The following is a 12,893-nucleotide window of genomic DNA, read 5'->3' as shown; positions in this document are numbered from 1 at the left end:
GGGGTTCGAGCTGCTTTGGAAGTGATCGGCACTGAAGCACAGCTCCTCCTGGCACCCCGACTGCCGGTGCTGGGCTGGATGTTCAGAGGGAGGATCCCCTGTACACATCATGCAACTGATGCTACATGGAGTAAGTGGGTCGCACTGATCACACAACGGGCTCGAATAGGAAACCCCGGTCGCCCAAGCAGCTGGGATCCCTTTCTCGGGAAGGGGGCATTGACAAAGCGATTGGAAAAGGGACACGAGTCCTCAGCCTTTGGAGGCGACTCTTGTCAAGCGTGAAGGAAAGGTATCCCTTTAAGGAAGATGTCATACGTCGCCCAGGCAAGTGGACCACCATGGAGAAGGGTATCCAGTTTCCGAGAGAATTAGCTGTGCTGGAGGTGATTTATGGTGACCTGAACAATGAACAGCTATCCAAAGATCCAGACGAAGTCAAGCGCACGCGACCCATGTGGCGGAAGTTTATAAGGAGCTCACCATCGTCATACGCCAATTCATTGGCAGTGATGACCTGGAAAGATGGAGAGGAACAAACAGTGGATGAATTGGATGGCCAACTCCGGCAATACGAGGAAAGTCTCTCTTCCTCCCTCGTCTCGGCTGTGGAGAAACTGTCCCGGGAGATCCAGCAACTCAGAGAGGATAGGTCCTACTCCTCACCTGTACGGACCAGTATCTCGGCTATTAGGAGTCAGCGTTCTTTTGCTCAAGAGAGAGAATATAAAGGGTACACACCACGGGGCACCCTATGGTTTTACCTGTGTGACCACGGAGAGGACATGAGGAAGTGGGATGGGAAACCTACTGCAGCCCTAGGGGCACGGGTACGTGAATTGCAAGGGAAAACAATCACAGAAAGAGGTTCTTCCAGGAAAATTGCTGCTCCAGTTTCCAGCAGGCAGCTCCCCAGACAGAGTAGAAGGGCTGATCTTACTCCTGATCTTAATGAAGAAACTTCTGACTCATATGTACAAGAAATGAGAAACGAGTACTGTGATGAGTATTAGAGGGGCCCTGCCTCCAGCCAGGGGGAGGAAAGGGACAACCGGGTTTACTGGACTATCTGGATTCGGTAGCCTGGCACATCAGACCCACAGAAGTATAAGGCCCTGGTAGACACCGGTGCACAGTGCATCCTAATGCCATCAAGCTATATAGGGGCAGAACCCATCTGTATTTCTGGGGTGATGGGGGGATCCCAACAGCTAACTGTATTGGAAGCCGAAGTGAGTCTAACTGGGAATGGGTGGCAGAAGCACCCCATTGTGACTGGCCCAGATGCTCCGTGCATCCTTGGCATAGACTACCTCAGGAGAGGGTATTTCAAGGACCCAAAAGGGTACCGGTGGGCTTTTGGTATAGCTGCCTTGGAGATGGAGGAAATTAAACAGCTGTCCACCTTGCCTGGTCTCTCGGAGGACCCCTCCGTTGTGGGGTTGCTGAAGGTCGAAGACCAACAAGTGCCAATCGCTACCACCACGGTGCACCGGCAGCAATATCGCACCAATGGAGACTCCGATTCCCATCCATGAGCTGATTCGTCGACTGGAGAGCCAAGGAGTGATCAGCAAGACTCGCTCACCCTTTAACAGTCCCATATGGCCAGTGCGGAAGTCTAATGGAGAGTGGAGACTAACAGTAGACTATCGTGGCCTAAATGAAGTCACGCCACCGCTGAGTGCTGCTGTGCCAGACATGCGAGAACTTCAATACGAACTGGAGTCAAAGGCAGCCAAGTGGTATGCCACAACTGATATTGCTAATGCGTTTTTCTCAATCCCTTTGGCAGCGGAGTGCAGGCCACAGTTTGCTTTCACTTGGAGGGGCGTTCAGTACACCTGGAACCGACTGCCCCAGGGGTGGAAACACAGCCCCACCATTTGCCATGGACTGATCCAGACTGCACTGGAACAGGGTGAGGCTCCAGAACACCTGCAATACATTGATGACATCATCGTGTGGGGCAACACAGCAGGAGAAGTTTTTGAAAAAGGGAAGGAAATAGTCCAAATCCTGCTGAAGGCTGGTTTTGCCATAAAACAAAGTAAGGTCAAGGGACCTGCACAGGAGATCCAATTTTTAGGAATAAAATGGCAAGATGGACGTCGTCAGATCCCAATGGATGCGATCAACAAAATAACAGCCATGTCTCCACCAACTAGCAAAAAGGAAACACAAGCTTTCTTAGGCGTCGTGGGTTTTTGGAGAATGCACATTCCAAATTACAGTCTGATTGTAAACCCTCTCTATCAAGTGACCTGAAAGAAGAACGATTTCAAATGGGGCCCTGAGCAATGACAAGCTTTTGAACAAATTAAAGAGGAGATAGTTCATGCAGTAGCCCTGGGGCCAGTCCGGGCAGGACAAGATGTAAAAAATGTGCTCTACACCGCAGCCGGGGAGAACGGCCCTACCTGGAGCCTCTGGCAGATAGCACCAGGGGAGACTCGAGGTCGACCCCTAGGGTTTTGGAGTCGGGGATACAGAGGATCCGAGGCCCGCTATACTCCAACTGAAAAAGAGATATTGGCAGCATATGAAGGGGTTCGAGCTGCTTCAGAAGTGGTTGGTACTGAAGCACAGCTCCTCCTGGCACCCCGACTGCCGGTGCTGGGCTGGATGATCAGAGGGAGGGTCCCATGTACACATCATGCAACTGATGCTACGTGGAGGAAGTGGGTCGCACTGATCACACAACGGGCTCGAATAGGAAACCCCGGTCGCCCAGGAATCCTGGAAGTGATAATGGACTGGCCAGAAGGCAAAGATTTTGGAATATCGCCAGAGGAGGAGGTGACGCGTGCTGAGGAGGCCCCAATGTATAATGAACTACCAGAAAATGAGCAGCAATATGCCCTGTTCACTGATGGGTCCTGTCGTATTGTGGGAAAGCATCGGAGGTGGAAAGCTGCTGTATGGAGTCCTATGCGACAAGTTGTAGAAACTGCTGAAGGAGAAGGTGAATCGAGCCAATTTGCAGAAGTAAAGGCCATCCAGCTGGCTTTAGACATTGCTGACCGAGAAAAGGGGCCAGTGCTCTATCTCTATACTGACTCATGGATGGTGGCAAATGCCCTGTGGGGGTGGTTGCAGCAATGGAAGCAGAGCAACTGGCAGCGCAGAGGCAAACCCATCTGGGCTGCCGCATTGTGGCAAGATATTGCTGCCCGGGTCGAGAACCTGGTTGTAAAAGTCCGTCACGTAGATGCTCACGTACCTAAGAGTCTGGCCACTGAAGAACATCAAAACAACCAGCAGGTGGATCAGGCTGCTAAGATTGAAGTGGCTCAGGTGGATCTGGACTGGCAACAGAAGGGTGAGTTATTTCTAGCTCGGTGGGCCCATGACACCTCAGGTCACCAAGGAAGAGATGCAACATACAGATGGGCTCGTGATCGAGGTGTGGACTTGACCATGGACACTATTGCACAGGTTATCCATGAATGTGAAACATGCGCTGCAATCAAGCAAGCCAAGCGGTTAAAGTCCCTCTGGTATGGAGGACGATGGTTGAAATATAAATATGGGGAGGCCTGGCAGATTGATTATATCACACTCCCACAAACCCGCCAAGGCAAGCGCCACGTGCTTACAATGGTGGAGGCAACCACCGGATGGCTGGAAACATATCCCGTGCCCCATGCCACTGCCCGGAACACTATCCTGGGCCTTGAAAAGCAAGTCCTATGGCGACATGGCACCCCAGAAAGAATTGAGTCAGACAACGGGACTCATTTCCGAAACAACCTCATAGACACCTGGGCCAAAGAGCATGGCATTGAGTGGGTATATCACATCCCCTATCATGCACCAGCCTCTGGGAAAATTGGACGCTATGATGGACTGTTAAAGACTACGCTGAGAGCAATGGGTGGCGGGACGTTCAAACATTGGGATACGCATTTAGCAAAGGCCACCTGGTTAGTCAACACTCAGGGATCTGCCAATCGAGCAGGCCCTGCCCAGTCAGAACTTTTACGTACTGTAGATGGGAATAAAGTCCCTGTAGTGCACATAAAAAATATGCTGGGAAGACAGTCTGGGTTATTCCTGCCTCGGGTAGAGGCAAACCCATCCGTGGGATTGCTTTTGCTCAAGGACCTGGGTGCACTTGGTGGGTAATGCGGGAGGATGGGGAAGTCCGATGTGTACCTCAAGGGGATTTGATTTTGGGTGAGAATAGCCAATGATTTGAACTGTATGCTGTTAATTGCTACATAATATTATATGCCATGCTAATGATATTACAATAAGAATCACCCAGGTTAATGAAGAATAACTTCAGTGAAACCAAGCAAAGCACAGTGATGATGGTACCAGAACTGACTTCAACATGAAACGATCCAACACCACATACTATCTCCATCTTTCCTACCCTGGAAGATTATTACGACAGATGGAGCCCAAAGTCATGGACTAAATGAACTCACCGAACATTTTAGAGGGATGGCCCATAGACTAAGGGAATGATATCTCTGTGTGTGTATATATACACAGAAAAAAAGAAACCCAGGAAAAGGGGTGGTGATTAATGAAAATGTACTGGAAAATATGGGACTTGAGCATGACGCAGATGGTATAGAATAAGGGGTGGATACTGTCCTGGTTTCGGCAGGGATAGAGTTAATTTCCTTCCTAGTAGCTGGTACAGTGCTGTGTTTTGGATTTAGGATGAGAACAAAGTTGATAATGCACCGATGTTTTAGTTGTTGCTACGTAGTGCTTACACTAGTCAAGGACTTTTCAGCTTCCCATGCTCTACCGACTGAGAAGGCTGGAGGTGCACAAGAAGCTGGGAGGGGGGCAAAGCCAATCTGGCCAAAGGAACATTGCATACCATGTGACGTTATGCTCAGTACATAAACAGGGGAAAGCTGGCTGGGGGGGCCGCTGCTCGGGGACTGGCTGGGCATCGGTCGGCGGGTGGTGAGCAATTGCACTGTGCATCACTTGCTTTGTGTATTATTATTATTACATCATTATTATTATTATTGCTATTATCATTTTATTTCAATTATTAAACTGTTTTTATCTCAACCCGTGAGTTTTTCTCACTTGTGCTCTTCCAATTCTCTCCCCCATCCCACCAAGGGGCTGGGGGGAGGAGTGAGCGAGCGGCTGCGTGGTGCTCAGTTGCCGACTGAGGTTAAACCACGACAGGGAGCTATTTAGCAGAGTACCCTGGGAATCTGCTTTTGAGGGCTTAGGAGGCCATGAGTGCTAGTCAGTCTTTAAGAACCACCTTTTAGAAGCACAGGAGCAAGCAATTCCACTGTATTGTAAGTCAAGCAAGTGGGGCAGAAGACCAGCTTGGCTGAACAGGGAGCTCTTCATGGAGCTCAAGAGAAAAAGAAACTGTATGATCTCTGGAAGCAAGGTCAGTCTTTGCAGGAAGAGTACAGATCTGTGGTTCGTTTATGCAGGGAGAAGACACGAAAGGCCAAAGCTCAATTAGAGTTGAAACTGGCCAGTGTTGTGTCAGATAAAAAGAAGGGCTTTTTTAAGTATGTTAAAGTATGTTTAAGGTCTAAAGAAAACTTTGTACTGATACTTGTTGAAGTTGGTCACCTGACTAATATGGATGAAAAAGCAGAGGCATTCAATGAGGGTAGGAAGGCTCTACAGGGGGACCTGGACAGGCTGGATCGATGGGCCGAGGCCAACTGTATGAGGTTCAACAAGGCCAAGTGCCGGGTCCTGCACTTCGGCCACAACAACCCCATGCAGCGCTACAGGCTTGGGGAAGAGTGGCTGGAAAGCTGCCTGGCGGAAAAGGACCTGGGGGTGCTGGTCGACAGCCGGCTGAATATGAGCCAGCAGTGTGCCCAGGCGGCCAAGAAGGCCAAAGGCATCCTGGCCTGTATCAGAAATAGTGTGGCCAGCAGGAGTAGGGAAGTGATCGTGCCCCTGTACTCGGCACTGGTGAGGCCGCACCTCGAATACTGTGTTCAGTTTTGGGCCCCTCACTACAAGAAGGACATTGAGGTGCTGGAGCGTGTCCAGAGAAGGGCAACGAGGCTGGTGAGGGGTCTGGAGAAGAAGTCTTATGAGGAGCGGCTGAGGGAACTGGGGTTGTTTAGCCTGGAGAAGAGGAGGCTGAGGGGAGACCTTATCACTCTCCACAACTACCTGAAAGGAGGTTGTAGCGAGGTGGGTGTCGGTCTCTTTTCCCAAGTAGCAAGTGATAGGACGAGAGGAAACAGCTTCAAGTTGCGCCAGGGGAGGTTTAGATTGGATATTAGGAAAAATTTCTTCACATTTTAACAAGTCAGCTTTTTCTTTCTCAACAATGATCAAGCAAACAACTTTAAAAAAATGAATCCAAGAAAGCACATTGTTTTCCTAAGCAAAACTTCCTTGAAAGGCTTGCTAACATTTTTTCAGCTTTATAAGGAAATTTTGGCATCTTTGTGCATTTGATCTCCTAGTCAAATTTTGCACCTTACCTAATTGCATCATTTCATTCCTTTCTGAAATTGTGGAAGTTTAACCTACATATCTTTTTCCAGGGCACAGGAACAAATTTATTTTTTAAAATAAACCTCTGCTCATTCGTCACGACACTCCGGATTCCCTGTGATGTTCTTTTTCCCTTGGATTCATCCCAGCTAATTTTAAATGCCTGTAGGTCAGGAGTCTCACGTGAGGCACAAGCAGCGGGCAGAGACAGGCAGTTCGCTCCATCCTGAGACCTTTCATTGGAACATAGATATGTTTGATGTGGGCTAACCTGCTGGCTTTGTGTGAGTGTTGGTTCCCTTTCTTCCACCTGCTGCCTTTTCTGACATTAATGCTTCAGGGGAAAAAAATTGGGTCCTTTTTCTTTTGCAGGAAAGATCTGTTGGGAATGAAGCACCCTTTGGCAGTGCCTCTGTTACAGACTGTTGAAGAAGCCTGGACAGCTTAAATGAACCTGCTATCATCTAAGTGCCTAAAATCCAGTGTGATCAATCTAAGTTTTTGTGTCTGTTTATTCAGGCTCAGGAGAGAAGCTTGGTTTTGGCATCAGACCCCTGATTGGTATTAAACAAATAATATTTTTTTCAAACATTATTTTTTTTCGGATATCCATCTGGCTACAAGCTTCTTGACCTGGTCCTTATAGAAGTTGCTAAGCTCGAAGTGGATCCTATTCTTGATGATCCTCCAGGTAACATAAAGAGTTCAGAAACTTTTTATTCGAAGCGTGCTAATGATAACAAAGCCAGTAAGGAGGACCTTTGCTTCTTACTCTTCCTTACTACTGCAGTTTAAATGCTCTCCACCTTTAAAGTAAATTGCTTTCCCCTAATCTTTAACAAGACTGTTATTCGTTGCTGAACACTTCATTATGCCCTTTCTCTGACAGACAAAATGAGGATGAAGATATGTTTTAGCAGAATGACAGCATGTTACGACTGGACTCCAACCCTGACTTGCAGTGCTAATTCCTTTCCCCTGAGCTTTGAGGAACTTGTGATCAAGGCTGAATTTTAGGTCCAGGATCAGTGGCAGGTATGATTCAAATTTGCAATTTGAGGAGGGCAAAATACAATACTTTTTCTTTGTTGGTTATTTTACCCTACAGAATTTCTTAAAAAAAGGAACAATTTCATGTTTCTTGAAATGTGAGCAAGCAATCACATCTGTACAAACGTCTTTTGCAGTCAAAATGGCCTGGCCCTTCACTTACCTATATAAGCTGAAAACTGTATTGCCATTATGCATCAGGTACACGTACACTTCCTCCACATCTTCATGTTTCATCATATTGAAGGTGAAGAAATACACCCCTGAAATGATTACCAAATATAATGTGTTTGCTTCATAGAGGAAAGTAGTCATGCTACAGACTTGCACTTCTTGCTTAGAAAACATAACAGCTGAGGCCAAAATTACCTTCCAGTTGTCAGTGGCTATTTTGCTTCTGCTTAATAGTGTGCCAAAATCGGATTCATTTTTATTCTGCATATGGCAGGGGTTCAGCCACATCCTGTTCCAGAGAAATGACTGTACTTGAATGCGGCAGGGCTGCCCATCCCTCCCTTCTCACCGAGAGGGAAATTTCCCAGAGGCTGAGTCTAGTGACCTCTCTCTCACCATTTTTTCCTTACTTTCTTGCTCCTGCCCTCTCCCCAAAAGGGCAGTCTCCAGGCCAGCCAGGGCTCAGGCTCAGAGGCTGTCAGAGAGCCAGCATGTCGCCCAGGTCAGGCAGGGCATGAGCAGTTTTAGCAGCACCCACTGCTGCTCACCTGCCGTACCACATCCTGCACAATGCAGACATAGCCACCGCTTTCTCTTCTTGCACAACACACCCCTTGCCATTACCCTTTTCCTTCTAAGTTCTTTCTCTGCCTGAAAGGCACCAACAGTGTTGTCAGTGCAACTATATTATGTGTCATGAGCTCTACAAGACTCCCCCAGGAGGGATGACAAGCTCCTGGTTCCTGAACAGTAAGTCTGTAGCATTGACCCTGCAATGGGAGCTTGGAGTATGCATCAAAGCCAAGGCTCAATTAGAGATGAAATTGCCCAGTGTTGTGTCAGACAACAAGAAGGGCTTTTTTAAGTACGTTAATAGCAAGAGGAGGTCTAAAGAAAACATTGGACCGATACTTGGTGATGATGGTCACCTGACTAATAGGGATGAAGAAAAAGCAGAGGCATTCAATGCTTTTTTTGCCTTGGTCTTTAATACTGAGAAACCTTGGGCTGCCCAGTCCCCTGAGTCGGAGGACCATGAGTGTGGGAACAGTGACTTTCCATTTGTGGACACTGAAATTGTAAGGGACCAGCTGTATCAGCTGAATGTTCACAAGTCCATGGGGCCTGATGGGATTCATCCCAGAGTACTGAAGGAGCTAGAGCATGTTATGGCAGGACCCCTGTCTATCATCTACCAAAGGTCTTGGGAGTCTGGGGAGGTCCCTGCTGACTGGAAGCTAGCCAACATTATTCCAATCTACAAGAAGGGCGTGAGGGAAGACCCAGGGAACTAGAGACCTGTTAGTCTAACCTCAGTTCCGGGAAAAATTATGGAGAAGATTATACTGGGTGCTACTGAGAGGCATTTAAAGAATAATGCAATCATCAGGCACAGTCAACATGGGTTCACAAAGGGAAAGTCCTGTTTAACTCATTTGATATCCTTCTACGATAAGGTCACCTGCCTAGTGGGTGAAGGGAAGGCGATGGATGTAGTTTTTCCAGATTTTAGTAAGGCTTTTGATACTGTCCCTCACAGCATCCTTCTGGACAAGTTGTCCAACTGTGGGATGAGCAGGTACGCAGTGCGCTGGGTGAAGAACTGGCTGAATGGCAGAGCTCAAAAGGTTACAGTGAATGGGGCTCCATCTGGCTGGCGACCGGTCACCAGCGGGGTTCCTCAGGGTTCAATTCTAGGGCCAGTCCTGTTCAATATATTTATCAATGATCTGGATGCAGGAGCTGAATGCACCATTAGCAAGTTTGCTGATGATACCAAACTGGGAGGTGCTGTTGACTCTCTTGAGGGACAAGAGGCCTTGCAGAGGGATCTAGATAGATTGGAGCATTGGGCAATGATTAATGGGGTGAAATTTAACAAGTCCAGAGAAGGGCAACGAAGCTGGTGAAGGGTCTGGAGAACAAGTCTTATGAGGAGCGGCTGAAGGAACTGGGACTGTTTAGCCTGGAGAAGAGGAGGCTCAGGGGAGACCTTATCACGCTCTACAACTACCTGAAAGGAGGTTGTAGCGAGGTGGGTGTCGGTCTCTTCTCCCAAGTAACTAGCGATAGGACGAGAAGAAATGGCCTCAAGTTGCGCCAGGGGAGGTTTAGATTGGACATGAGGAAAAATTTCTTTACTGAAAGAGTGTTTAAACATTGGAACAGGCTGCCCGGGGAAGTGATTGAGTCCCCATCCCTGGAAGTATTTAAAAGACATGTAGATGTGGCACTTAGGGACATGGTTTAGTGGGCATGGTGGTGTTGGGTTGATGGTTGGACTCGATGACCTTAGAGGTCTTTTCCAACCTCAATGATTCTATGATTCTATGATTCTAAGTCGAAATGCCAGATCCTGCACCTGGGGTGGAGTAATGCCAGGCACAAGTATAAATAGGGAGAGGAGTAGCTGGAGAGCAGCCCTGCAGAAAGGGATCTGGGGGTGCTGGTCGACAGCAGGCCCAATATGAGTCAGCAGTGTGCCCTGGCAGCCAAGAGGGCAAACCGCATCCTGGGGTGCATTAAATACAGTATAACCAGCCAGTCAAAATAAGTGATTATCCCGCTGTATTCAGAGTTGGTGCAGCCTCACCTTGAATACTGTGTGCAGTTCTGAGCCCCGCAATTTAAGAAGGATCTGAAGGTCCTTGAACGCATCCAGAGGAGGGCAACAAAGCTGGTGAAAGGGCTGGAAGGCAAGTCCTATGAGGAGCGACTGAGGACTCTGGGCTTGTCTAGTTTGGAGAAAAGGAGGCTGAGGGGTGACCTCATTGCTCTCTACAGCTTCCTGAGGAGGGGAAGTGGAGACGGAGCAGTTGAGCTCTTCTCCCTGGTATCCAGTGACAGGACGCGTGGGAATGGTTCAAAGCTGCTCCAGGGGAGGTTTAGACTGGACATTAGGAAGCATTTCTTTACTGAGAGGGTGGTCAAACACTGGAACAGGCTTCCTAGAGAGGTGGTTGATGCCCCAAGCCTGTCAGTGTTTAAGAGGCATTTGGACAATGCCCTTAACTACATGCTTTAACTTTTGGTCATCCCTGAAGTGGTCAGGCAGTTGGACTAGATGATCGTTGTAGGTCCCTTCCAACTGAAATAATCTAGTCTATTCTATTCTGTTGTGCTTCAAAATCCTTGATATACTTATTGGTCAAGTACAGGACATGTCCTAAGTACAGCTGACTTGGCACATGGATGTTTGTTGTCAAGCAAGGCATTTCCTAAGAGGTGACCAGCCTCACACAGGTTCAGATTTTTGATGGTGTAACAAAAGGAGAACTTTTCCTGGATTTGTTTGTTGTGCAGCTTGACAAAAGTACCTCATCTCTGGGAATGGCTGGGAGAACTGCAGTGCATTGAGCATGCACCAGTCAAGACTTCAAGAAAGCCTCCTAAAAATTGATATATTTAATAAAATTAGTATATTTGCATGTGATATGTTGCATCTTTCTCTTTCTAGCAGGCCTACACTCCACTGAAAGACTTCTTAAAAGGAAAAGCAGATGCCTATGAGGACTTTAGTGAGAAGGCAGTTGAACTTTACCTTATAATGAGTAGCATCTGTCTAGCAGATGGAAAGATGGGAGAAACTTATAAGCTATTCAGTAATATAAGTATAATACCACACTTTGCTTTTTTTTTTTTTTTTTAGTTATTACCTGTCTTTGAAATGTAAATGAAGACAGTTACAGAGAGGCTGTTGCATCAAAACTAGCCCTTGTTAAAGGTAGCTGAGATCTTTCTAGACTTCCTTTGGGTGTATTTCTCCATGGAGGCCCAGGATACTTGAGTAGAATGACATTCACATTTGTGGTGGATATTCAAGCCCACTTCTCACTGTACATTAATGCCACAAAGAAATTAGAGTTTTGTGGGCACCTGATTACATTTCCCTACAACACTCACTCCCTTACAGAGCCCTTACAATTAGATTTACCAATGCTAATACACTGCCATGTTAGTTGTTAGAGCCCAGCTAAGGAGAGAAGCACAGCAGAGAGAGGCTGAAGCAGCCTGTTGTGGACCTTAGCTTCTATTTCTACCTAAGCAGTCCTGCCATCCCTCCACCCCCTCCCAAGATAGATTCATATAAAGATGAGTTTCTGTCTCAACAGGAAGGCATCAAGCCTCTATTTTGCAATAGCTCAATTTTTTTAATAGTTCTGTATTCGTTCAGTTTAATGTTAGTGTTCTTTCAGCAAAAGCACTGTTTAGTGTTCTATAATTCTTTATACAATTTCTAAATATTTATTTCTGTAAGACCCACCTGCTGGATTCTTAGGGGTTTACAAGCTGCTACAAAATGAAGTTCAAAACAGCCACCTACAGGAAACAGCATGTGGCTTATCTCAACTTTTCCAACTGCTCCGCTAACCTCACCAAAGACCCTTCCTAGTCAAGAATACAAGAATATATTTCCTTATAAATTCATATGTAATTAGATATTAAACAACTGATTCTTTCCCATGACTATTTTTGAAACAGGTTAAAAAAAAAAAAGAGAAAAAGAGAAACTTAATTCCTTTTGGGGAATTTTGTGCTTAACAGCCCTTACAGATTCAAATGGTTGTGGATGGGCATCAACATGTGAAAGCCAGAGAGACCAAAGAACTTCTCAACATGTTGGGAAGTAAGAGAGAATATTAGCATTTTCAGTGTTTTGTTGCACAAAAATTGTCAGGACTGGGAGCCAAGTCATAAAAGAGGTGCCTTCTGGAAGACTTGAGGTCAGTTCTTACTCTGAAAAGCACAACTCAAAATAATTGGAGAAAAGTAATTTGTCAGTTTTGTGGACTCTGGATCTGGGTTGCCCAGTGCCCCAAATGCAGTAAATCAGAGCAGCCAGGGAGCACGTGCTACAGCTATGGTGATCCTGGGTGGAAAACACTGGTTCCAGTTCCCACCTCCAGGAACTGTTTTCAGTTTACACCACCAGTAATTCTGAGTACTTATATGTACTATTTTATAAGAAGGCAGATGGGCAAAAGCCCATGATAAGTCCATTCTGTGATACTACTAAAGAAAAAAACCCCATGAACTAAATGTTTCTTCTACTGTAGGTTTCCCATTGTCTGCAAGGGGAAAAGACTTGTCAAGTAGAAGAGGTAAAACGTACTAAAGGTACTGTCATGTGAGTTCTGGATCTAATGCAAAATGCGGTAGGAAATTAGATCTAATCCAACGGTGGAAGTTTGCAGAATTTAAGC

Source organism: Aptenodytes patagonicus, chromosome W, assembly GCF_965638725.1.
Source record: "Aptenodytes patagonicus chromosome W, bAptPat1.pri.cur, whole genome shotgun sequence".
Lineage (NCBI taxonomy): Eukaryota > Metazoa > Chordata > Aves > Sphenisciformes > Spheniscidae > Aptenodytes > Aptenodytes patagonicus.
Note: the sequence above shows the minus strand (reverse complement) of the source record.